This window comes from Symsagittifera roscoffensis, chromosome 7 (genome assembly GCF_963678635.1).
Source record: "Symsagittifera roscoffensis chromosome 7, txSymRosc1.1, whole genome shotgun sequence".
In the NCBI taxonomy this organism is placed as follows: domain Eukaryota; kingdom Metazoa; phylum Xenacoelomorpha; order Acoela; family Convolutidae; genus Symsagittifera; species Symsagittifera roscoffensis.
In genome coordinates, this window is record NC_087068.1 from 5,502,769 (window position 1) to 5,526,817 (window position 24,049).

At 45.0% G+C, this 24,049-nt stretch overlaps 1 protein-coding gene across 4 annotated transcripts in view; it reads right to left on the minus strand.

Moving 5' to 3' along the window:
- Positions 1-24,049, minus strand: part of LOC134851749 (14-3-3 protein homolog 1-like) — a 524,146-nt gene that overhangs the window by 65,454 nt on the left and 434,643 nt on the right. The gene's annotated exons all lie outside the window — the stretch shown is intronic.

Here is a 24,049-nt window from a genome sequence, read left to right on the forward strand (position 1 = left end):
GACCTCTTGGCGGTTATGGTCAGACCTGCCAAGAGCATAGGGGGTATCAGGTTTTCTTTTTCTCCCCCGACTGGTGTCGCACCATCTCCTTGCCCGCTCTCGCCTGAACGACCCACACAAATCAGAGAGGTCACCACTGTCTTGGCTTTTGACTTCAACACCATCTGGTTCACGACTCGACTCCCTGACCTTCCTTTCAGTCTCATCAGCCCTTTTCTGGCTCGTCTAACAAGTAATTTATTTGTGCCCTGCTGATCATCGGCACTGTCTTCTGTAACTGACTCGGTCAGAACATCCGACTCCATGGAATTCACTATTTTCTCCAGGACCTCACGCATGATGGGTTGATTCAATCCCACCTTCATTACGGACTGTGTCCCATATCGTGGTATCACGTCCCATGATTTTTCCATGAAGTTAACTCGGCTCCAGGTTGCTCCTGTCTTGCCTTCTAGTTCCATTTGATATCTCTCCCATTCCTCTTCTGGTAACGTACTGAGGAATGATATCTTCATTGACTCCTCGATTTTCCTCCTCCTCGGTGATTCATGAAGCAGTCTCTGCGGATCCCTGCTTCGGCACTCTCTAGCCTGGCTTATTGGGTCCATCGGAGATAGATCGGCCGACGCCTCCTTTGTAGGAGACATGAAGGACGAGGGTGTCACCTGCAATAAACTCCCATCGACTTCCCCATCGTCGTCTTCACTGAACCGGTATTCTATTAAGTCCCTCTCCAACGCTCCTAGATCGGTCTCTCCCGGTTTTTCCGTCTTACTTCCGGTCTCGTCATCGATATCGTCCTGATCCATCAATTCATCGTCGTCCGCATCAGGTTTCGGCTTGGGTCCCGAGGGTCCTTGTCGTGCGTCTGTGCCCGAATCCGGCCGAGCCGGTACGGTCATGTCTCCTGCGTGATAAAACAATTCATCATCCACCAGGAATTCTACTAACTCCTCGCCATGTGGTGCTAGGTCCTCTATCGTTATATATGAGCCCCCTCTGCTCTCCTTTGCCACTTCCATCATCACCACCTTCACTTCTCCTGACCACTTCAGTCTTGATAAGTCATCCGTGGGAGAATAAACTTCGTTCCACGTTTCAGCCGAGACCTCTGGTCTCCTGGAGGGTAGTGCCTTGATCTTTTTCCTGCTCCAAGCATCAGGGAATGAGAAGTCAAACGTGTGCGCGGCGGCAGCGTTCCAGCTGATGAAGCGCGGCTCCATCCCTTCACTCCACTTCAGCATTCTCTTCTCTGCGTCACGAGCTGCTCCGATACGAGGGGCAATGATGGGAGATGTGACTCCCAACAACATCCTCCTTGTCGGTGGATATCGAGGGCATTGGTCCGGCAGCGGCCTGGACCCAGGAAGCCGTGTTTGCTGATTCTCTTTCGCGTGTGTGTAGGCTCCTGGCAATTGAGGTACTCTCACAGCCTCTCCGGTATCTTTCACCACTGGTCTCAAATTCCAAAGTTTTGGGATAAACTGGATGTGGGACAGATCCTCACGGCCCATTCGGCACTTGAAGTGGTTGTTGAAGTCCATCAACACCCAGCCTGACTCTAATATTCTTCCGAACAGCCTATCGTCGCTAGCCAGCCTTCTCAGTTCACTCTGCTCTACCCAATTCAGCACGGAACAATCCACGACTGAGACCAGGTTGACATACAACACCGAATTCCCGCAGTCCGTGGACCAGAGCCAACGGATCGATCCGCATCATGACAGCCAAGTCTGTTAGTAAGGGCATGCCACAATACTGCTTACATTCGCCTGCGTTCGTCGCCACCTTGTCTTCTCCCGTGACGCTTCTGTTCTGTTGCAATAGGTATTGAAGCAGGAGAGTCCTCCAATCCTTCATCTTCCTGAGCGAGGCGGTTTCCAACTGCGCATTGAACTCGCGACCCAGGAGTTGTTCAGGGTAACGCAACAGCACAAGCAAGTCACCCAGTCGACCGTAGGTCATGGCAATCAGAGTCAGGAGTCCATCCAATCTCAAATCTGCCAACGCTTGGGTAAAGAGGTTTGCCGGTCCTTTCACAAAGTTTTCATGACTAAATGTCACGTATAAGGCTAGCACCAGGCCAATCGACAACTTCCTGATGTCCTTGACGAAACTCGCGATCAGGTTCCTAGATGCCTTCGGATAGCACGTCGATAGGAAAGATGGCGTCCATCCCACTCCCATTCCTTCCAAGATAGCATCTGATTGTTCATACTGTGCCTTAGTGGCCGGCACGTCAGCTTGGAACTTGTCCAGCGACATCGTGTTAACGTCCTGCATCAGTTTCAACATCTTGCCTCCAGCTAACTCCCGGGCATCAAATAGATTCTTTAGATACACGTGTATCTCTTTAATTATTGCCGGCGCATGCTCGAACGCGTCCTCACCCAAGGTGCACAGCCTCGGTGACAAATACAACCATACGTTGTTGTGCGGCTTCGTACGCAAAGCCATTGCCATGAGAACCTCCTCCGCTGACGTCATGTTCTTTCTGATCATCCTTCCCTGCTCATTCTCTGCATGATCCATCAGTCTGAACCAGAGATCATCAGCCACCTGTTGTACTAACAGATGATCGTCATCTACCCCTGGTCTTAACTTCAGCAATCTGGCGAAGTTGGACAGCTCCAACCCCAGAACCTCATCAAGCACCAACCGAGTTGTGCTACAATCTCTGAGCCCCTGTATGGCATTCGAAATGTCAGCCCAAACGGCGGGAAGCTCAGATTGGGACGGGTAGTAATTGTCCGGGTCCACTACTCTGTTTGGGGCAGGAATTATTACATTGAACCTCCCCTCTGCTATTGTTGTGACTATTGTATATACAAATTGGAGGGGTTCTGGTAATGCAGCGTACCCTGGTGACAATACAAAGATCACCTTCACCACATTCATGGTGAAGCGTTGTCTTGCTGCTGCCTCTACCTCAGCCATCGCCGAGAGCAGTGTCATTATCGCATCCCCTATAACCTCGTTACTCGGGATCGACCCATCCGTCAGACGTGACAATAAGCCCCTGCTTTGCAGATGATCATTTGAGCCTGCAACCACTATTACCTGCGGCTCCATACTGACCACCCTTCGCACACTTATCATCATGCCGATTGCTTGTCCCCAGTCCAATTTAGGTGCCGTCAAGAAAATCACATCGGGCCAAAAGAGAGAACGGGGCGTGTAGAGATAATCGGAGCCGGCCACAATCAGATACTTGGCAGCCTCCATGTCCAAGGGATCATAAGCTGCAAAAAGGCCATCGCCTATTGGGGCCTTCAGTTTCCCATATCTCATATCGTCTCCAACCACTGTTGTCGTTCGGGGTAGTCCCTCGAATACTCGCCAGGCGTCTGACCGGGTGGTTTAGCGAACTGCCTGTACATCTTGTGATGCTTGTTATTGGGCTTGTTCTCTGTCTGGAATTTGCCCTTGCGAGCAGGTGGTGTCCTTTCCCGGGTCCTATCTCGAACATCGGTGAGCGACCGGGTGTTCAAAGGTCCAAAGGTATTGTCATGAGGCAATCCATTCAAGTCCACATGTCGGAGTGAGGTCGGGGAGCTGAATTTCTCCTGCTCTGCTAACAGCCAATCCACTCCCGGTATCCGATAAAGTCGCGATACTGTGGGACTTTCTCCGCCAGTCATTCTCATTGCGTCCTCCCGACACGTCAAGGTATTCATGTTCAACTTCGCCGACATGTCCGTCTTATACTGACCCCAATGACTAGGATCTGATCTATTCCAAAGCAGCCCGCTGCCTGATTCGATTCCCTCCGCTGGCACGGTACTTGTAGACGGTCCTGCTATCGAAGCAGGATTTGTCGTGGCAGGCGGATCGTTCCTCCTAGACGCGGTCTGGGAGTTATTCCTGTTGTTCTGTTCCACTGATCTCCCGAGTCGGCTTCCAATCGATTGCGGCCTGGGAGGAGGAGCAGTTCCTAGCCTGTCTCTCACGTTTGAGCTCGGAGCAAAGGTTGCCGCTGCAACCGTCTCCGTTGCCAAGGGCCCTAGACGGTTGACGAGGGATTCGGGCACGGTTGCCCTTATTCTACTTCCTCCGGTCGAACTGGTTCGAGCCAGAGAACCGGTCGCCCTCGACTCTTGCTCCGCTTCCCTCAATTGCGTCTGAAACACATCATTAATCCAATGCCTCCCTCGTTGGGTATTGAAGTGTACTCCATCTCTAGTGAGCGCGATGTGATCAACCATGCGCAGCATGTTTTCGAGATCCAGGAGTCGCAACTCGCCAGGGTTGTTTCTCACCAGACTGCGGGTCATTTCATTCCACCGCGTCACGTTGCCATTCATGAAATCTACAACTATGGTGCCCACCAAAGGATTTGGTTGTATCGTGCACAAGATCACAAGCTTGGGTCTGTACTTTTCTTTCAATTCGTTCAAGAGACACACCAATAGGGGCTCCCACTTGCTCTCCGGAGTCACGGGGGCTCTCGAGACGTCATTGGTCCCCAGCATTATTATTAATGTATCCAGGTGATCCTCGCTCTGGAACTCCATCATTTTGATGACCTGAGCAACTGAGGCTCCTCCAAAGGACAGAATGGTAGTCTGACCATTGACGAAGATCTCATTCAGATCTCTCACCAAACTGTCTCCAATGATCAAATGGCGACTCCCTGGGGGAATTACCTGGTCGTTCGTGGCGGGGTTCCAGCTCATGTCATTCAGGCAGGCTCGAGGATGCTCGGCTGGCACTTGCGTGAACTGATGACGTGCCATCAGATTCTTCCTAATGTCTACTACGCGAGACTTCTGAAAGACTCCACCAGGCGCTGACCTCGAGGACGCTATCGTGCGGGTTGCTCGCTCCGAGCTATTTGATGAATGATCACGACGTTGGGAAGGAACGATCCTAACCAGTGTCCGCTCAGTGCCTCTGTTGATCTCATCCATTAAGGCTCTGGCCACTTGGTTAAATGATTCCTGGAATTGAGGAGCTAGATAGGTGTCGGAAGGGTCTGGTATCGTGAACCTTTGACTCGAAGCAGACGGTCGTGTCTGCTGAGGAGCCTCGGGCCCCCTTGATGCACGTAAGTCCAGAGCCTCAGGTCCTCTCGAAGCGCACAGCTCCTGCGCTGTTGTCCTGGGGCGCGTATCGCTGGATCCTTCCAAGGATTTCATGCTCGCCAGAACTTCCGGTGACACTTGGCTCACCTTTGCCATATACAGCTCCTTCAGGTGCTTTATCTCATCCTCCTTGTAGGCCACCTGCAGATCTTCAAACTTCTTTTTCCATTCGTCCCTCTCTCGAGCTATCGCCCTATACTCCTGAAGTTTGGCACACAGCTCGCTCTGATCTCTCTCCTTCTTCTCCAGTGTCTCAATCGTCTCCGACGTCTGGATCTCTATCTCGCTCACTCTCACTCTCTTCGGGGGAGGAGCAGCTGTCGGAGTGTCGACCGAGTGTGACGGGCCTGGCCCATCACGTTGTCTCTTCGCTCCAATGAGTGGCTGTGCAGGTTGGACGGGTAAGGGCATCTCACCTAGCCGGTGGTCCCTCTGTTCACCCAGTCCTGGCTCACGAGCCAGGTCGTGGCCAGACATTTCTCCACGCCGCCATCTCATCAGTCGGTTTCGACCTCTCTCGGCGGTCCCGGACTCACCGTAGGCCAACATCAACACGACTTCTGTAGGGCGATTCCCTCTATTGGGATCATAAACTGGTAACGAGAGAGAGGTCACTCCTCTCTCAACCAAAAAATCCCTAAGTCGAGTCAAGGCCAATACCAAGCTCTTTGGATCTACGTGTTGCCTATCAGTGGCCTTGGTAACCAGGAAACACAAATATTTCCCTGGTATCTGTGATGCAACAGGGGGAAGCGCTATCATCCCTCCCACATCAGGCCTCTGTTTCCACAAAAACTCGACATTTTTATACTCTCTTTTGAAGTCAGCCGCTAGTGCTGTTTTGAAGCTTACGTCCGCGGTTATCGCTATGGCGCACGTGCGTTCCGTGAGTATGAAATCGCTGTCCGTTATGACGATATTGTTCGAATAATGGTTCGGTAGATCAAAATACGATTCAAAGATTCGTCCAAAAGATGGTTTTTTAGCATTCTCGCCCTCTGTCTCTAGTTCTCCGGTTTCTCTTGCCGATTTCAATTTTTTTATTATCAGATTTTCGGTGTGGGTGAGTCCTACCCCCACTCCCCGGACAAAAATATCCATCGACGTCCCCGTCGATCGCCCAGAGTCTAGGAGATCGAGGTTGGATTGTGGAACACGTAGAGGACCATCTGGGGCGACCCAGTTGGACTCGGTATTGTCATGACTGATGTATTTGACGCCGTCTTTATCGACGTCCTGAATCGTCAGGATCTTCTCTTTTGGATCTGTCGGCAGATCATGGAGCCATTCGAGCACGCGCAAGTTTGTTAGTTCTTGCTCATGAGTCTGTTCCGCTTCTGGTTCGAACTCCACTTCTGGTTCGGATCAATCGTCGATCCAATCTTGATCCATATCGTTCACAAGGTCGATTTCTTCTAGCATCGCCACTTCGTCCAGTCCCACCAGCGAGTCTATGACATCACTCACTACTATCCTGTCTACAACGAAGTCCTCGCCGTACGGATTGTATTTCTTCTGGTTTTTTCCTCTCATGCTTTGGCGTGTTTCCATAGTGAGAGGAAAGTCAGGCTGTATTCCTTTGTCAATTTCGGTTTGTTCCGGGCAGTCCCAGTCTTCTTCGGCATAAGGTAGAGTTTCATCGTCCACCTCTACTCGCTCGGTCAACTCGAGATCCAGTGGTAGATCGCAATCGTCCACCACCTCATTCCCGTCGTTCTTGTCGCGAGTACCCCTTTCATTCACTTCACAAGCAGGATCCACTATCAAATAGTCTCCCTCTTGCATGTCCGCTGGGATGCACCAATCCTCTGACGAGGCATTGTGTGGTTTGATATTCTCGTAATGAGCTGCTCTTCCAGTGCTCAATCGATAAAAACGACCTCCTTGGTGCACCTCTGTTATCTGAAATGGACCACGCCATTTCTTTAATAATTTCTTGGTTCCTTTTGGTGGAACCACTTCCTGGAACACTCAGACGTAGTCGCCAACTGAGTAGGCTTTCGCATCAGCTGTCCTTTTGTCAAACCTCCTTTTTTGTCTAATTTGCGCCTGTTGCGTATCCCTCCTGCATAAGTCATTGAGATCCTGCTGTCTTCTAATAACATCCCGCACGTACGTTTGCGGTGCTGTCCTCTTCCCCTCATATTCAGGGTAGAAAAACGTCAACGAGAGCGCGTTTTCATGACCCGTTAACATCATGTGCGGACTTATTCCCGTGGTGGAATGCTCCGTGCTGTTGTAAGCACCCATCACTTGCGGCAGGTGCTTGTCCCAGTCATCCATGTAACGCGAGCAATAGACTCTCAGCATGGATACCAGTGTGCGATTTTGCCTCTCGACTAGGCCATTCGTTTGCGGGTGATAAGTGGTCGAGTGGGCCTGCGCTACCTGCGACCTTTTCATCAACTCCTTCGTGAGATCGCCCACGAATGCTTTGCCATTGTCCGATTGGAACGTGATGGGGCAGCCATCCCTCGCTATCCACACATTTATCAAATGATCGCATGTTTCTTCCGCCGATGCTGTCATGCAGGGTGCTGCCTCCGCATACTTCGTAAAATGGTCGATCATTACCAGCACCTGATTATAGCCCGTTGCTGTCATACAGATTTTCTGATGATCAATTTGCACCACTTCGTTGAAACCTGACGACTCTATTGGTTGTAGGGGGAACCTTAGCTTCCTGGGATCCTTCGCCTGCTGACATGACAGGCATGCTGCGATCCACTTCTCACAAGCCTTCTTCAATCCCGGCCATTCGAATCGTTTCTGTATCCTGTTATACACTTTGTCCACGCCTTGATGGCCCATCTGATCATGTGAGCGAAAGAGCAATTCGGTCTGGTACAACTGTGGTAACACTATTGAATTGTATTTATAGAGGACCTTGTCCTCCTCTTTTCGTTTGCAGGCTACGATTCCGTCCCTGTTCAGGTACAACAAGTCGTTTCGCTTCAGGTAGAATTGCTTCAGGATTTTGTAGCTGTCTTCTTCCAAATCTCCTTTGCCTGGTGCTCCATTCTCGATCCATCTCTTCAGACTGCTCGTCATTCTGTCATTTCGTTGAGCCTTTAGGAAATCCGACAGCCTGTACCTGGCTTTCAAATACGTCTTCACCACGTTCATTTGCCCACTCATTATCTCCGGAGCATGAGCATCGTCCATCAACTTGACACACCATATCTTTTTCAAAGGCGTCGCTTCTTGCACAGATGGTTCCAGATTGGTACGGACGACCGTACCATGTGGCAGCAATCTGGTTGGGCGTTTCGAAACTGCTATCAGCTCGAGCTCGTCCGCGGCATTATCTACCACAGTGCCCTCTTCATCTGAGGTGTATCTGTCCCTGTCTGGATCCTGATGTGTTTCCCGGTCCAGCCCACGATGCTTCCAGTCTACCAATAAGGAGTGGATTGCGATTTCTGACATATCGGAATTGGAAGTTGTTTCAGACGTGTTGTCCCAGGACTGGGGTCCCGAGTCAACACTTGAGTCGACTGATTCTCCAACATCATATTCCAAGTTGTTTGAGATGTTTCTCGACTCCCCGGACAAAACTCTGTCCGTCGGTCGCTTTGAACCCGACTCCCCGGACAAAATTTTGCCCCTAGGTGGTCTAGTCAAGCTCTCCCCGGACAAGTCGTTCTGCATGGGCTCAAAGGTGTCCGACTCCTCAGACGAGTCGTCCTTGACTGGCTCGAAGGTATCAGACTCCCCGGATATTGTCTCGTCCACGGACGAACAATCTGGGCTCGGCTCGTATTCCTCTTTTGCATCCGTGAAGTGCACTCTCCTCGTGAAGCTAGATTTCGACCTGATCCTGACTTCCTCAGTAGTTTGGTTCTGATTCAGTGTTCCATATTCAGTGAACGAAGTTCTCAACAAGACTTCCTTCGGCATCGAGCTCACCAGCTGGTTGACAATCGACCTGCAATCCCGTTCAACGCCTCGGCTGCGAATGGACACTGGCCTCTTCTCTGTTCTCTCGGTGACAGTCAACCGCTGCATGGTCTCCATCCATTCACGATCATGCCTACCCACTTCCCTGTCCAACAAGTCACGGAGTTTTCCCATGACGTCCGGCGCCACGTTCACCGTCCTGTTCAATAAAGCCATGCTGTTTATACCCAGCCTGGTTAGTTCTTGCTGTACCAAGTTGGATCGGACTAGCAGATCCAACGGAACGGGCTCGCCTCTAGCTAAAAGCTTTATCTCCGCGGCCGTCTCCACTGGAAGGTCAGGGTGTCCAGGTATAGGATGTCCTGACTTGTCTAACCACCTAGTAAGTGGCAGCTTGTCGTAGGTTTCTCTTTTCCAGAAAGGAAAACCCGTCTTTGATCTCTGATTGGTTAGCCTGTTTCTCCTCGAGGCGCTCATAAAATTCTGTCTTTTTACTGAGGCTATCTGCGTTCTGGTGCTTGTCACGGGTACGGTGCTCTATGATCATGTGGTATCCATCCAGGCGCACGATCCAACGACCAATATAGCTTTGGTCCATCGAATAGGTCTTCAGCCAGGCAAGGGCACGGTTATCCACACGTAACTTGAAGGGAGCACTCCCCAAGTAGGCTCTGTATTTTTCCACGAAAGTGATCACCGCAAACATCTCCGCTTTTGGTGCGCCGTACTTCATTTCAGTATCACTCAGGACTTTACTCCCGTAGGCTATCGGACGAAGAACCGTTCTCCCGTTCCACTCCTGCTCCTGGTGAAGTATACCCGATATCGCAACCACTGATGCATCCGTGTCCAGCACGAACATCCCCTTCTCTGTTGGCATGCCGAGGACCGGTGCCTCACAAAGTTCACGCTTGATGTTTTCAAATGAAACTTGTGCCTCATCAGTCCAGGTGAACTTTTTGCCCTTGTTTCTCATCAACCTCTGCATGGGGTATATCTTGTCAGCGTACCCCTTTATGAACTCTCGATAATAATTTGCGAATCCCAGAAAACTCATCAGCTGTGTATCTGTTTTAGGTGCCTTCCAGGTCAGCACCGCTTCAACCGCTTCGGGATCTGGTCTCACTCCATGTTTGTCAACCAGGCGGCCCAGATACTTTATGGAATCCCTGAGGATTTTACACTTAGAGGGTTTACATTTCAGACCCGCCTGCTTCATGCAAGTACACCTCCTCCAACCTCTCTATGTGGTCTTCCAAGGTTGGTGTTGCAATCACGACATCATCGACATAACACATAATGAGATTCCCGTATTTCTTAGTGACGCTCGTGAGTGCCTGGGCCATCAGTCGCTGGAATGTGGCCGTCGCGTTGCACAATCCGAATGGCATCCTCTTCCACTGGAACATCCCAGCTCACACGCGAAGCTTGTTTTCTCTCGATCTTGCTTTCTGAGTGGCACCTGCCAGAATGCAGAGCCCAAATCCAACGTCGTGAAGAACTTCGCGTCTCCCAGCTTGGATAGGCTCTCATCGATGCGGGGAATCGGGTATGCATCCTTTATAGTCACTGCGTTCAGATAACGGAAATCACAACAAAATCTGAGTTGTCCCCCTTTCTTTTTCGCCATGACCACGCCACAAGCCCAGGGGGACTTCGACGGCTCGATCATGTCGTACTCCATTAACATCTCGATTTCCTTCCTACACGCTTCTGACTTGTTTGGGGTCATTCTTCTCGCCCCTTCCCTATGAGGTACCGAGCTCTCTTCTATCTCGATCTCGTGCTCTACAAAATTGCAACAACCTATGTCAGCCTTATGTTTCGAAAAAACGTCTGCGTTCCGATTTAGCACCGCCCTGAGCGAATCTAGTTCCTTGTCTGATATGTTACCCTTCAGATGTTCTATCTCAGGTAGGACAGGTTTATTCACTGCTAACTCTGCCTCCGTCGGTCTCTCAGGGAAGTTGGAACAACTAGACAGCCCATCATCTGTTTCCGACTTCATTGAAAACAATTTCCTAGAAGATTTCAATTCATTCACTCTTTTCATTATACATTCTTGGTTCGCATGCAATGGACATTTAGTTACATCAAACTTTTTCAAGTTCTCCACACTCTGAAAGTCTGTGTTCAGAGGCAAAGCGTAGCCAAGTTTCTTTCCCCTCTGTATTGTCACTGTTGTTGCTTCTGTGTTCAATAACACACTCACACCCAGTCCGCTTTGAGTGAGTGAGAAGCTTCTTCCTAAAATAGCCGAGCTTTTACTATTTGGATTTGGTACCAGACACACCTGTCTGTCATTGCTGAGTTCATTCAAGTTCCTCATCCTAAACGTCGCTACTACGGCTTGGTTCGGTTTTAATCTAACTTTTAGATCCAGAAAAATCGGCACCTTGGCCTGATTAATTAAGATCTTATTAAGAGGTCTTTTCTCATACTTTCTCTCAGGATCCTTGATCCTAATCAATCCGTCATTGTGATCGATCGTGACGTCAAAGTTGCGAACGAAATCCCTTCCTAGGATGAACTGGTCGGATTCGTCCAAATTCTCTACTACTAGGAAGCTCATCCAAAGATGTCTTCCTCCGAGCTGCAGTGAAATGATCGGGGTTCGTCCGGTGACATAGATCGCTCCCTGATTGGCAGCTGCCAACCTGATGTTTGTCGGTATGAGATCCGACCTTTCGAAACCCATGTCAGTCCAAGTTTTGACTGGCATGACACTAACCACTGCTCCCTATTGATTCTTCATCTCTCTGACGCCTCTTCTCGAACTTCACCATAGCCTGGTGCCCTTGTACTCCAGAGCCGAAACGAATCAGCAGGATGTCGAATATCTTGCGAGCGCTGTCTCTCTCATTGGCTCTTTTCGCCATTACACAAATTAATGCAGTACCCTCCAGGTTGCTCGTCAGCGCGCTGCACTCTTGTTTCTTGGAGAGATTCTCTTCCTCAAAGTGTAACTTCATCACCTCTATCCAAGTATCAATGCAGCCGTCTGACTCGTCTTTATATGACTTCGGCTTTTTCAGTGTTCTTCTTGACCTCTCTCCTCTCTCGGTTGACTTCGAGAGCTTGGTGATGAATGTTTCAAGAGATCTGTTCAGAGGCTCAAACATCGAGGCATACATCGTTGTGTCTTGTGAGACTGTAGTCAGATCTGGTACTGAACTGACTTGTGGCACGGTTGGCAATCTTGTCTCCGGGGTGGCATCTGCCTCCGGCGGGACTGGATTCGTCCAGCCAGGCCTCTGCGGGGCTGCCCTTGGCCGCTCCTTGTTTCTATGTTCGTAGTTCGTTCTCGAGCCTTGCTGGGCTCTGGCACTGTAGCCCGTATCATCTCCAACATTCGCATGGCGTGAGCGCTCCCTTGAGTTGGAATGCTCCTGCCAACGACTCCCATTTAGGATCGCGTCAAGCTTCCGCATCATCAAGTCAGATTTGGCGTCCAACCTCTTTTCCAGGCCAGTCATCGTTTGGGCGTAGGTATTATCATGATCATTCAATAATCGCTCGATCTCTCTTGTCATCCTAGCCTCTCTTTCCTCTGACTCTTTGTTTGCCTGTTCCAGGCTCTCAGCCAGGCATTGATCGGTGTTACGAATCAATTGAGCCTGATCAAACCTCGCCTGCGACTTCACGTGCGTTAGCTCATCTTTCAAACTCTCTCGACCATGGTGAGCTCTCTCGTCAACTTGATCTATCCTCTTAGTCATGTCCCGCCTCAATTCATCCAGGCCATTCATCACACCAGCGAACATGTCACTTATGTCACCAGCTGCCCCCAATGGCGGGGTTAGCCCCAGAGAAGACGAGGTCAACTGCGGCTGTAGCCTAGTACTCGATGACGCACCGCCCTTTTGCTTGTGCATTGACGTCATCAGTCTGTCAAACGTTGATGATGCTCCCATCGTTATCCCATCTGACATAGGCCTGGTCGGCGAGGCAGAAGACGCCTCCCTGCTCATGTCGTTCCTTGGGCACGGTGTGAAGTTCACATCCTGATGGGTTATTTCCGGTTGGTCGTAACTAGAGGATAGACCTCCGGCTTGTAGCGACGTCACGCGCTCATCGTACAAAGACTTCCAACTTTTCTTTGCCTTCGAGAACGTCTGCTCTTCACCCGGACTCATACTCGACATCATCGCGTTGTTGCTCTGCTTGGCCAAAGATGAGTGTGTACTTGTCGGATGTGAAGGTTCCTTTCTCCATTTATAGCTCTTAGTCTCTGATTTGGACATTCCCCTGTACAACACTTCCTCCCGAGGTTTGACCTCGGGACGCTCCGAGGTCTCCTCTGTCCTCTCGACTTCCTCCCGTTCGAGGACCTCGTCTGGCTCAAAGTCGGGTCGAATGAGCGTTCGCTCCCCTTCGTCAAAGGGATCCACCAGCGTTTCGCTCGCAGGCCCGGCATCGGCGCTCCGCCCTTGATTGCCATCGAGGTTCTTTTCGCTCCTTAGTTTCATTTCGCTCACTGAAAGATCAGGTTGACCTTTAGTCGATTCGTCTTCAGCAAACGCGTCGGAAGCGCTGCTAAACGAGGTTTGGCTACGCCTAGTTTTAAATTTCCGCGTGCTTCCCTTGCTTAGCCTGGGAATTTTAGTAGTCGATCCTAGCGAGTCCCTGCGCTGCATAGTTTTTAACAAAATGAAAATATTCGTAATTTGATGGCAATGCAAACGTACCACAAACAAGATCTAGTTAAATCACTTAACGCTGTCTACTCGATTCCGTCAGTATCAAAATGTCTCTTAGATCTCTCACGACTAAACTAGTGACTCAGCTAAAGTTACACACAGGGTCTACCCAGTATTGATATAATGCTAACTCAACCCTGTTGTATAGTATAACAGTATCACTAAGTTTCCACAAGATATAATCGACACACAAAACACAATCGATAATCAGATAAGAATATCCTACAGGTGACAGCGACCTTTCATCAGTATTAATTTACGGCCACTTTCTTATCAAGTCACTGCGTTGTTAAAATCAAACAATCTTTGGTAAAAAGCAGTGATGATTCAGAAATAGATAAATAAAACTTAGTCTTAAAGAAAAAGACTTCCCCCAATCGGAACGATCCGAAAGAACGAAGCCCAGGACACAGTCTTCTCAAGTGGGTGTGTATCTGCCTAATACACCCACCGAGGTCTTCTTTTAGGTGTCCTGCGATTGCCCGAGCTGTCCTACTAAGTAGCTCAAGGCAACCTCTGATCGAAAATTCGTCAAGTCTATGAAAAAGCTCTCCCACACTCGGACTGCTCCAAGTGCACGAGAGTAGGGAACAATTCTTCTTCTCAAGTGGGTGTGTATTTGCCTAATACACCCACCGAGGTCTTCCTTTATTTGTTCCCGGATTGCCCGAACTTTTCTATTTGGTAGCTCAAGGCAACCACACGACCAAAATCACAATCAAAAAAGAATTTCTTTGTTCGGGTACTTCTGATACACCCAATGTAGAATCCAAAGTTGATCACGAATTTCCGGGTCAGAATGGGTTCTTATGATCCTGATAAGCACGCCTAATATCCTAATATGATCCTAATTAAATGGAGATTTTCCGTTTCCCAAATTGCCACAGAAGGTTTACTCAAGTCTCTAACAAGGAAGATCGTTAGAAGGTTTAAGACACTCCGGAGGGTTACCTCGGAGGGTACCTTGATCACCCAAGTTACTTCGGAGGGTACCTTAATCACCCAAGTTACTTCGGAGGGTCCCCCTAAATTTACTAAGGAGGGTCAATAAGATGCTTAATATGCTCCGGAGGGTTACTTCGGAGGGTACCTCCAAAATTTTCAAATTTTTTGATCTCGCTTAGAAGGTTCTCCCACTAGCTTCAAAAAGCGTCAAAACAAGCTAGGAGCTCTAAGGGGAGCTGTTTTAACTTCTTTGGGTGATCTCGTGGAAATCTTCCACTAAGGAGGGTTGCTAAGGGGTTTAGCTGACTCCGGAGGGTTACTTCGGAGGGTTCCCCCAAAATCAAGAAAAAGGGTTATGTCACCGCAGTAAAGCCTCTGAGAGCGGTCTACCTGGCTTAAAACTAGGTTGGCTGACTCGGTCAACCTTCCCAGTAGGATAAAAGGTGATTTTATCAAAATCTTATGCCGCTCGGAGGGTTCCTCGTGATTTGGACCCTCCGAACCAACAAATTCTGAAAAGTTTTTCTTTTCCGAAATAATCAATCCCCAAAACGGTTGCGATTCGGAAAAATGGTTAAAAACGTCGACTTCTGGTACCAAAATTATCCCGATCGGTCTTTGAGAAATTGCCAAAAACGCGTTCGTCAAAATGGCCTTTTTTCACCACCTGTATAGGTTCTGAAAGACTTTTTCCGCAATTCCGGTCAAAAGTGCCTAAAAATACTTGAAATGAGCGTAGTAGCCCTGTATGGCACTGGAATAATGCAAAAAATTGGACCAAAATTGGTTTAGAAACAAAAATTTGGCCAAAAACTATCAAATTTGGACCCTCCGATTCCTTCCTTTTCCAAACCTTAAGTCGTTAGCTCTATCCACGGAGCTACTCGGAGGGTTACCCAAAAATTTCTCTAGTAACCGAGCACGTTATGCTAGCACGCTCCTAACGCAAAAAAATTTTATTGCTCTAACTCTAAAAACTCAAAAAGTCGATCCCCAAAACAGATTGACAAAATACAGAAAATTATCAAAATTTTGATCGAAAAATTTCCGTTTTTCTAACTTCTACTGAGTCTTTGCTCACGCGGTTTCTTTAGTGAAGGGGATCGAACTACGTAGCTACTCTCTATATAAAAGCTTTTTGCCTATCGGAAAAGCTCGGATATCCGAAAATTTGGGGGTCTACAGTTTGATCGAAAATCGATGATTTTCGACAGAATTGGGTGTTTTTTGGGTCTAATTCAGGAGATAAGTAATATGTAATAAGGATAATAACCTATTAGTAGTCGTTAATGAATAGTACTATACCCTCCTTTGTACCAAAATACCCGAATTAAGACCCTTAACTCGGAAATTTCTAATCGATGGAGGGTACAATCGGACCGCGCCAATCGTGCCCCCCACCACTTAAGTTTTAACGAAATAGTACCCGAACGATACTAAAATTGTTTCAACGATACCCAACAGTCGTTGCGGATGTTGTCCTTGATGTCCCTGTTGAGTGTGGAACACGTTGCTCAGCTTGCCACTCTACCCTCCGGCCACCGGCAAAATCACCATTAACGTGCTTAAACACTCAAATTACACTGGAGGGAGGGTATCCAACCCTTCACCAAAACATACAATCTTTCTATCAGAAACGATATAAATCAATCTGAAACAACAACAAATAGGAAGGTCAGATCACATCTCGTCCGGAAATAACATATAAACTGTCACTTTACATTTTTTTTTTTTTTTACTGTTTTTTGTACTTTTCTGTTTTTAAATAAATTTATTTTTGGTTTTTTCTTGGTTATACACTATTTTTGTTTGGTTTTACACTTTCTCTTTAATTGTTTTTGGTCCTGGGGCCTCAGGACAAGTGGGCTCTAGATTTCCCACCTAACCCTCCGGCGCCCGGAATTTTCGGTGTTAACTAAGTTAAAAAGCTAAATTGTACTAGACGGAGGGTACGCACCTTCCCCCTAGTACAACAACGGTCATTAAGGCCTCTAACTCGGGCATACGCCCGGAGCGGAGGGTACGTCGCTGAAACGCTTGCTGATCATGATGGTTTCATGCCTTTAACAGGCCCACCCAGGAGCGCCATAAAAACGTCTATGTAACATTCGCCCAAATACTACACAGCGACGGAGCGTAGAAAAAGTACCTATTAACGACTGGCAGGCGTCAGTTACCTTAATCCTACTCGTTTTTCACCGTCTCGACCTTGCCAGTTGATTTTCTGGTCTGTTTGGGGCAAAGTAAAAAGTTACCATTTTTAGGCCATCAGTCAAACGACTTTTGATCAGCTTTCGTTTACATGCGAACACAACCACATAGCTGAGTCTCGGATCCTCAGACTACGTGATTGTCATTAAAAACACGGCTCGAACAACCTATTTTAACATATTTTTGTGTGACAGTTTTATATTAAATCCTTTGGAAATGGATTGACCCTTTCCTCTTCCTAGCTACTCATATTCTGAAATATCAAACAATAACGGTGTTAATTAAGAGATCTATGACATTCCAGCAGCTATAAAGTTAGTTTATACAGTCCCTTCACATAAACAGTCTCTGGGGGACCAAGCCTCCGCTCCCGTAATATTCCTGAGATAACGCTCTTATCTCCTCCAATTTGTGTCCCGGGAGGGTTCCGTGGTGTATTTCTTCCCCCACTGAAGCCTCCTTCTCCACCAATATCTGTTGATAAGTGTCTTATCGTGCGTTGTTGCCACGATAAGAGGCTTCGTATTTTCCGTCTCTGGTACGACTGTTTTTCACAATATCTGTCGTTGTTCTGATTTTTGTCACTTTTTCAGTCAAAATGGCCGTTTTTCGTATTTCTGAGAAATATTCTTCTTCCAATCGAAATTTTAAAAATAAAAATTCTAGAATATTCCGACCCTCCTTCGCAATACTTTTTCGTCAATAAGGCCTTTAGTCGTTCTTTTTTACGTCGCCCGAAGGTTGTGCTGTGCCATCTGGCAGAATGGCACATTGCAATACCACGCTCGCGTAGCCTTTTACAGTCCTCCTAATACCATCTACGTCTCGTAGGAAAAACTTCACAACTGGTATGATCAGCTCACTTTCACGCCTCTCCTTGCACATATTACAGAACCAAACTTTTTTGAACTGCCTTTAAAGTCCTCATCCGAAATGTCACTACAGTCTTTATGAACAAATTCAAACAATCCTCGCATTCCACTGCCTTGGTTCTGAAAGTCACCTTCCCTTTAATTTTGGGCAATAACATCAATTTCTTAACAAAAATTTATTGGGCATTAACATCAATTTATCAAACATAAACTTATTAGCGTAGAAATTAATTTTCAGGATTTAGGAAGCTAGGAGTTGAAGAGCCTTTACATAACGGCACTAAAATCATTTTGTTACCTTTAGCATTGTAACATCAAATTTAGGTTGAAAATCAGGATATAAGTAGCTAGGAGTGAAGGAAAGGGTCGATTTGTCTCTGTTGGATAGAATGATTTTGTCTACTGTACAAAATTTTTAGAAATATTGTATCCAATAATGATAAAATTTCAGCCTTGTTTTTAGGAGTGACCCCTGGGGATAGTTGGATCCGGCCATTAACTTGCTATTTTTTTCAAGGAGTTAAAATAAATTGCACGACTTGTCTGATAGACTTTAGACTGTAACGATTTTGTCGACCCGATTTTTTGAAAACAACATTGGATTGGCTATCGTAGAGACGGTGAAAAGCATCTAAGTATCTTGACGTTATGTATATGTTTCTAGGCATTTCTCACTCGACTGTTTATTCTCATTCTCTCAAACCAAATAATCCTAACCCTCCTTTTCATCGATTTTCCACTGCTCTTGCTTTTTTGACTTTTTCTACTGTATTCGGAAAATTCGGCGGTGCCATCCGGCAGAATGATTCATCTAGCTAATTTAATAAAAGAAACAAAGGATATCGGTAACTTTTTGAACACTATTTGTACCCATCATTTCAAACAAACTGTATTGCAAAATCAAAGTTCAACCGACCTTACTTATAGCATTTTAATTTCAACCTCAATAGGGCTCAAAACCTCAAGCTAGAGGTTGGAAATCAATTGTGCTTACCAATGTATTACCTGGGCCTTTTTAATATAGCATAAGTACTTGCTTTTTACTAGCATAAACATCCTTTCATTTTAAAGCTAAGTAGCCCTGCGGTCCTCCACCCCCGAAATAGCGAGAAACGGAACGAGCTTTACAAGCGGTAGGGTATAGTTTCCGCAGGTGGTCCTAGTGCGTCTAAGCTCCACTATTATGTGGTTCACTAAGAGGACTATACTTTCACTCAAAACTTTTGTAAACGAGCGACGCTGGAGCTTTTGCTTTTCAAGGTTTGGTGCAAATCAGAAGTTCATTTTCAGCTCCTACAGAAATAGTTCCCCTGTCCGGCTTATAAACTGAGAGTGCTCCTCGCCTAGAGATGGCTTTCGATATACACGGCTGGACTTTTATAAGTTGTTCACTAAGTTTGATTTTAGGAAGAAAAATGTTGTTTGATACAAAGCGTTAGTTTGAAGTTCACAATTTTTTTTGGCGAACGGAAGAACTTCTTCGATCACACTTAAGAAAATTGATCACACCTAGTCCCATTTGAGACCGAGATCATCCAATGCGTTTTCAGGAGTGTTCGGGAAAGTGGATAGAAGGAATGCGACTGTTAAGGCGTTAATTGGAGCAACTTTGGGTTTTGCTAGTAATTGTGAAACAGATTTTGTTAGTTGACAGCGAACAATGGCTATTGATGAATTAGCAGAGAGTTTGCAAGGAGGTAAGATTTTGAAAGTAATTTTGGCTTTGCCTAGTTTTTGGCTGACTCTTCATGGACTGAATCCTAGTACCTTTCTTTTTTAAACGAAGCTTAGCCTCTGTCTGGGGTTCAATTTCCTGTCGTCCTACCTTTGTTAGAGCCGCTTTTTTTTGACAATTACTCGAAGTCAAGCATGCAGTTTTTGAGTGCAGTGAAATCCGCCTTTTTGAACGCGGATTTGCTTGCTGGTCGGGTTTCGCGGATTTGCTTGCTGGTCATTTTCAAGCTTAAATTCAATAGAGCACTTTGTTAAAATTGAAACTACGTCAGTTCTGGCATTCTACTTGCCAAGGTAATTTTAAATTTGATTCACAAAATTTGGGGCGTTTTTGCTACAATTTGAAACTACGTCAGTTTGAGCAGTCTACGTACCAAGGTGTTTTTAAATTTGATTTACAAAATTAGCGGCATTTTTCCCTACAATTTTTTCTAAACAATCACTAGATTTTTCTCCCTATGCTTGCATTTAAGCTGGTCTGTAACTTGCAATTACTGATTCTGTAAAAAATTTGATAAAAAACCAAAAAACAAAATCGTCAATGGTTCGTTCATTGCAAGATAAATTATTATCTTTAACTGTTCGTGGTGAAGTTCCATGTTGATAAGTTCACTAATTTTAAATTTAGGAAGAAAGATATTGTTTGATACAGAGCGTTAGTTTAAAATGTTCTATTAACGAACGGAAGAATTCCTCCGAGGGTTCTTTAGCTTTCGTCAACGAAACTTATTTTAGAGATAGACTTTATCAAAAAAAGTTACAACATTTTTTAAAATTCCTCGACTGTCATAATCTTTGAAAAATTTTTTAAGTTAACAGGTTTTCCTATTCATGGTCACGAATTCATGAGTTCAATCAAAAGCATTAATAGATAATGGCGAAAGATTATAATTTTTTTTCCTAGGAATGCTGATGGGTGAATTAAAATAAACTTATGCACTACTTCTTTGCATTAGCTTTTGTTTTCGAGATAAATTGTTTTTTTTTCTACCCTTTACTTGTAAGAATTTATGTTCTAACTACGCTTGTATTAACATTGGATTTCTGTTGAGCTTGTACGAACAAATTGGCTGTTATACTGTTTTGGTTTTCATCCAAAATTGCAAAATTTTTAATTGCACAAAATTTTTATTATTGTTCGATCGATGCTTCCTGAAAAAATGGATGGTCAAAATGTGCTAGATTCTTTTTTGCACTAAACAGTCCGGGGAGTCTTTGAAAACAAATTGGACCGTCTTTTGTTGGTTGTTTGCTTTCGAAATTAAACTTAAGTCTGGAACTGCTTTAAAAGTGTTACCGAGGATTCTTTGTAGTGTTAGGTGTAAATTTTTTATGGAAGGGTGCAGAAAGCTGGCGACACTCCTGAACATTATTGACGGTATGGGACAATATGATTGTTCCAATGGTGATCAACTTAGGATAAAGAATTGATGAGTTTTTATAAACGAAGAAAAACCGAAAACGAATTTTTTTTTTTATGGCTAATACATTTTTATAAACCTTGGAAGATGAGTGTGTACGGTTGCGATAACGTGTAAGTGCGGTTATATACGAGTTAGTAGGAATAGTTTTTGTTTAAATAGTACGGCGTTGCGGCGAAATACTAGTACTAACAATTTCGGCGAAATTAGGTTAAATACGTTGGAAATGGAGGAAGTTAGTTTTGTGATTATTTAATGACTTGAGAAAACCAAGGTAGGGAGTCAATCAAAGAACTTGAACTCGATTTTCTCGTTTCGTTGATTCAGTTATCAAAGCTTGTTTCACTCTGCAAAAAATGATGGTTTTGTGAACTACAGAAAACGCTGGATTTTCAAGTAGAGCTGGTTTAGCTGCTCACATTGTCACGAGCTTCTCAAATTTTTGTTTTGGACGTTGTTTTTTCAGGTTCAGATGCTCAAAAAGCGCTTCTGGTTTTCCGCTCGGGAAGGTTAAAACTGTTGGTTTCACTTATGAGCGGGACACAATAAATTGTATGAGCTTTAACAAAAAAAATTGTACTTGATTAGCAACTTTCTCACAAAAATTCTTTATGAGTTGACCTTTTTTTTATAAGTTTAATTTAGCAATTTATTCACATCGTTTCAGACGAAAAGTTCATTGAAAACTGATTTGTGACCGACTTTATTTCGGCATCTTATTATTACTCTTAGGAAAAACTCCAACCCCAATGGGGCTCGAACCCTCAAGCTAGGGATCCGCTGATCACTGTACTAAAGCGAACTTATAAGTCTAGCATATGTGCTTTCTACTAGCGTAAACACACTTTCAACTTTATGCTTTGTAGACTCAACAATGACCCCGGTGCAGAGCGTCAATAACGCACAAACTGAATTTACGACATGGAAGTTAAAAAATCGCTCCTCCTTCTCCTAAATTGTGAACTGAAATCTGAAAGGGTCCTCAAAAGTTATTGCTGTGGAACTAGTTCCATCTGAGTTAGAATACTGTTCAATTTTTTGCCAAAAATATTGAAAAACACAAAAAAAGGACACACCAGTTGGCAGACACATACAGAAATAAGATAGAGGAAAAACCAGTGATCAGTTGAGTTGGGAGAAGATAGATCAGTCAAAAATCGCAACGAAACTCTAACTCTAAACCTTCGAATCGCTGCTCATCATTAAGGAACATTAGAGTAAGGAGCAGAAACGTTGAGTTCACTTTTACGCAAAAAAAAACTTTTACGAGAAAAAGCTCACATTTGTTTAGTCGATAAAATTTAAGATTTGTTAGGAGCCATTCAATTTATTTTCACGATGTTTTAACGTGTGTAAATTAATAAGTAACAATTTTATTAACCAAACGATTGAATTACTACTTTGGAATTATATCGTTTTTTCTTCGTATCTAACTGCCCTGTTGTGACTGACCCAATCATTGGTCTAATATCTTTAATGTTTCCAAATTTCCTCATTTCAAAACAGATATCACTTTCCTCTCGACAGTTATAGTACCCGTGGTTGAAAACTCAAAACCCGTTCATTCATTGTTCTTTGCAAAAAGTGCACTGTGCCCATTTCGCTGCTGTAATCAGTATCACATCCAGATACCCATGATTCACTGGGAAATGACCCAGCATCGAATCCATGACCGGCTGCATTTCCATTTTGCCTATCCCGTACTACCCAGTTTCACACCGGTACGTACTGGTAATGCTGCCGCCTACAAGCTGAAGTTGCACTGTCTTCTCGTTGCCTTCTCAACCTCCAGGTGCTTATTCGAGGTCTACATTAGTTCATCCGTAGTTTTTTATAATTTAAAACGAACTTATTAATTTTGATTTTTCGAACCCATTTTTTTAGTTTTTGCGCAGATGTTCCACTTTTCTTGAGTTTTTGAGCTGAGTAATTGTTTCATGGCAAAATTGGGCTTAAAAAACTCTAATTCGTAGACTGTGGAGACCAAAACCAATAAAGGTGTCCAGATCTAAAATATATTTATTTTTCTGAAAAAAAAGCCGAGACAACAAAAATTAGTTAGGATTGTGGTGAACGAAAAAATTGTTAAGAACATGAGGACTTCATGTAAAAATTATTTTGTTTACTTTTCGGTAGTCTATCAAATAACAAGAAAACAAAGGTTTTGTCATCATGGCTATATTATGCTACCATTGCATTTATAAGAAAAGCCGACGTTTTGGCAAAAAAAAATCCATAAGCTGTTCATTTCGATAATAAACAAAAAAAGAATGATTTCGAAGTTAATGAAAGCTGCCAGTATGTTTTTCCGATCTTAAGCAATGATCAGGGATTACAAAAACTATTACATGGGCTCTACAAAAACTATAAAGATACAAAGGTTCTACAAGCAAAAAACTGCACAATTCCAGACATTTAGGCTTCGTCATGCCTACTTTTAGCGGACGCTGCGTTATAATTCCTCCTGAAATGATCTTTTCGTGAACAGATTCTTCTTAGAAAAGATTTACAAAAGAGTTCGAGAAGAGTTATTGTTGTCTAGAGAAGGTTATTTGGACTAAAAGCACAAAAAAAGATCATGAAGACCGGATATAAAGATTTCCAGAACAATTTATGATTCACACTTTCTCGACTAAATTTGCGCTATTCGAGAAAACTTGATCAATAGAAACATTTTTTATTACTCTGTGAAACCTGAGAATCAAACTCCACTCTCAAAACGAGAAGTCGATCATGTTTTCGTGACTTTTGCCCTTTTTGATGTTCGATAGCAGAGTTTACCTTCATTTTAGCAGAGGAAATCAACAAAACTTAAAAAGAAATCATGAAATAGCGTTCATCGACTCTTAAAAACTATTGTTTTTTATGCGACTGTGCAATATAGTTTTGAGTTTTGATGTTTTTTGATCAAAATTGTATAGGATTTTTTTTGTTTTCGCCTGAAAGTTGCTTCTCCACCGCGGATGTTCATATTTGACGGTTAACCGTGTCATTGTTGTCGGTTTCATTTAACAAATTTATTTCAAAAGTAAGCCTTTACGTAGAATTTTCGCTGAGTCGTAATCAAAACTCAAGTAGATCCTAGGCTTAAGATAAAGGGGCTCTTTTTCCTCCCCCCCCCCCCCCCCCACCTCAAACAAGCATCAATTTTGTGGTTAAAGGGGTGGATTTACAAGGTTGAT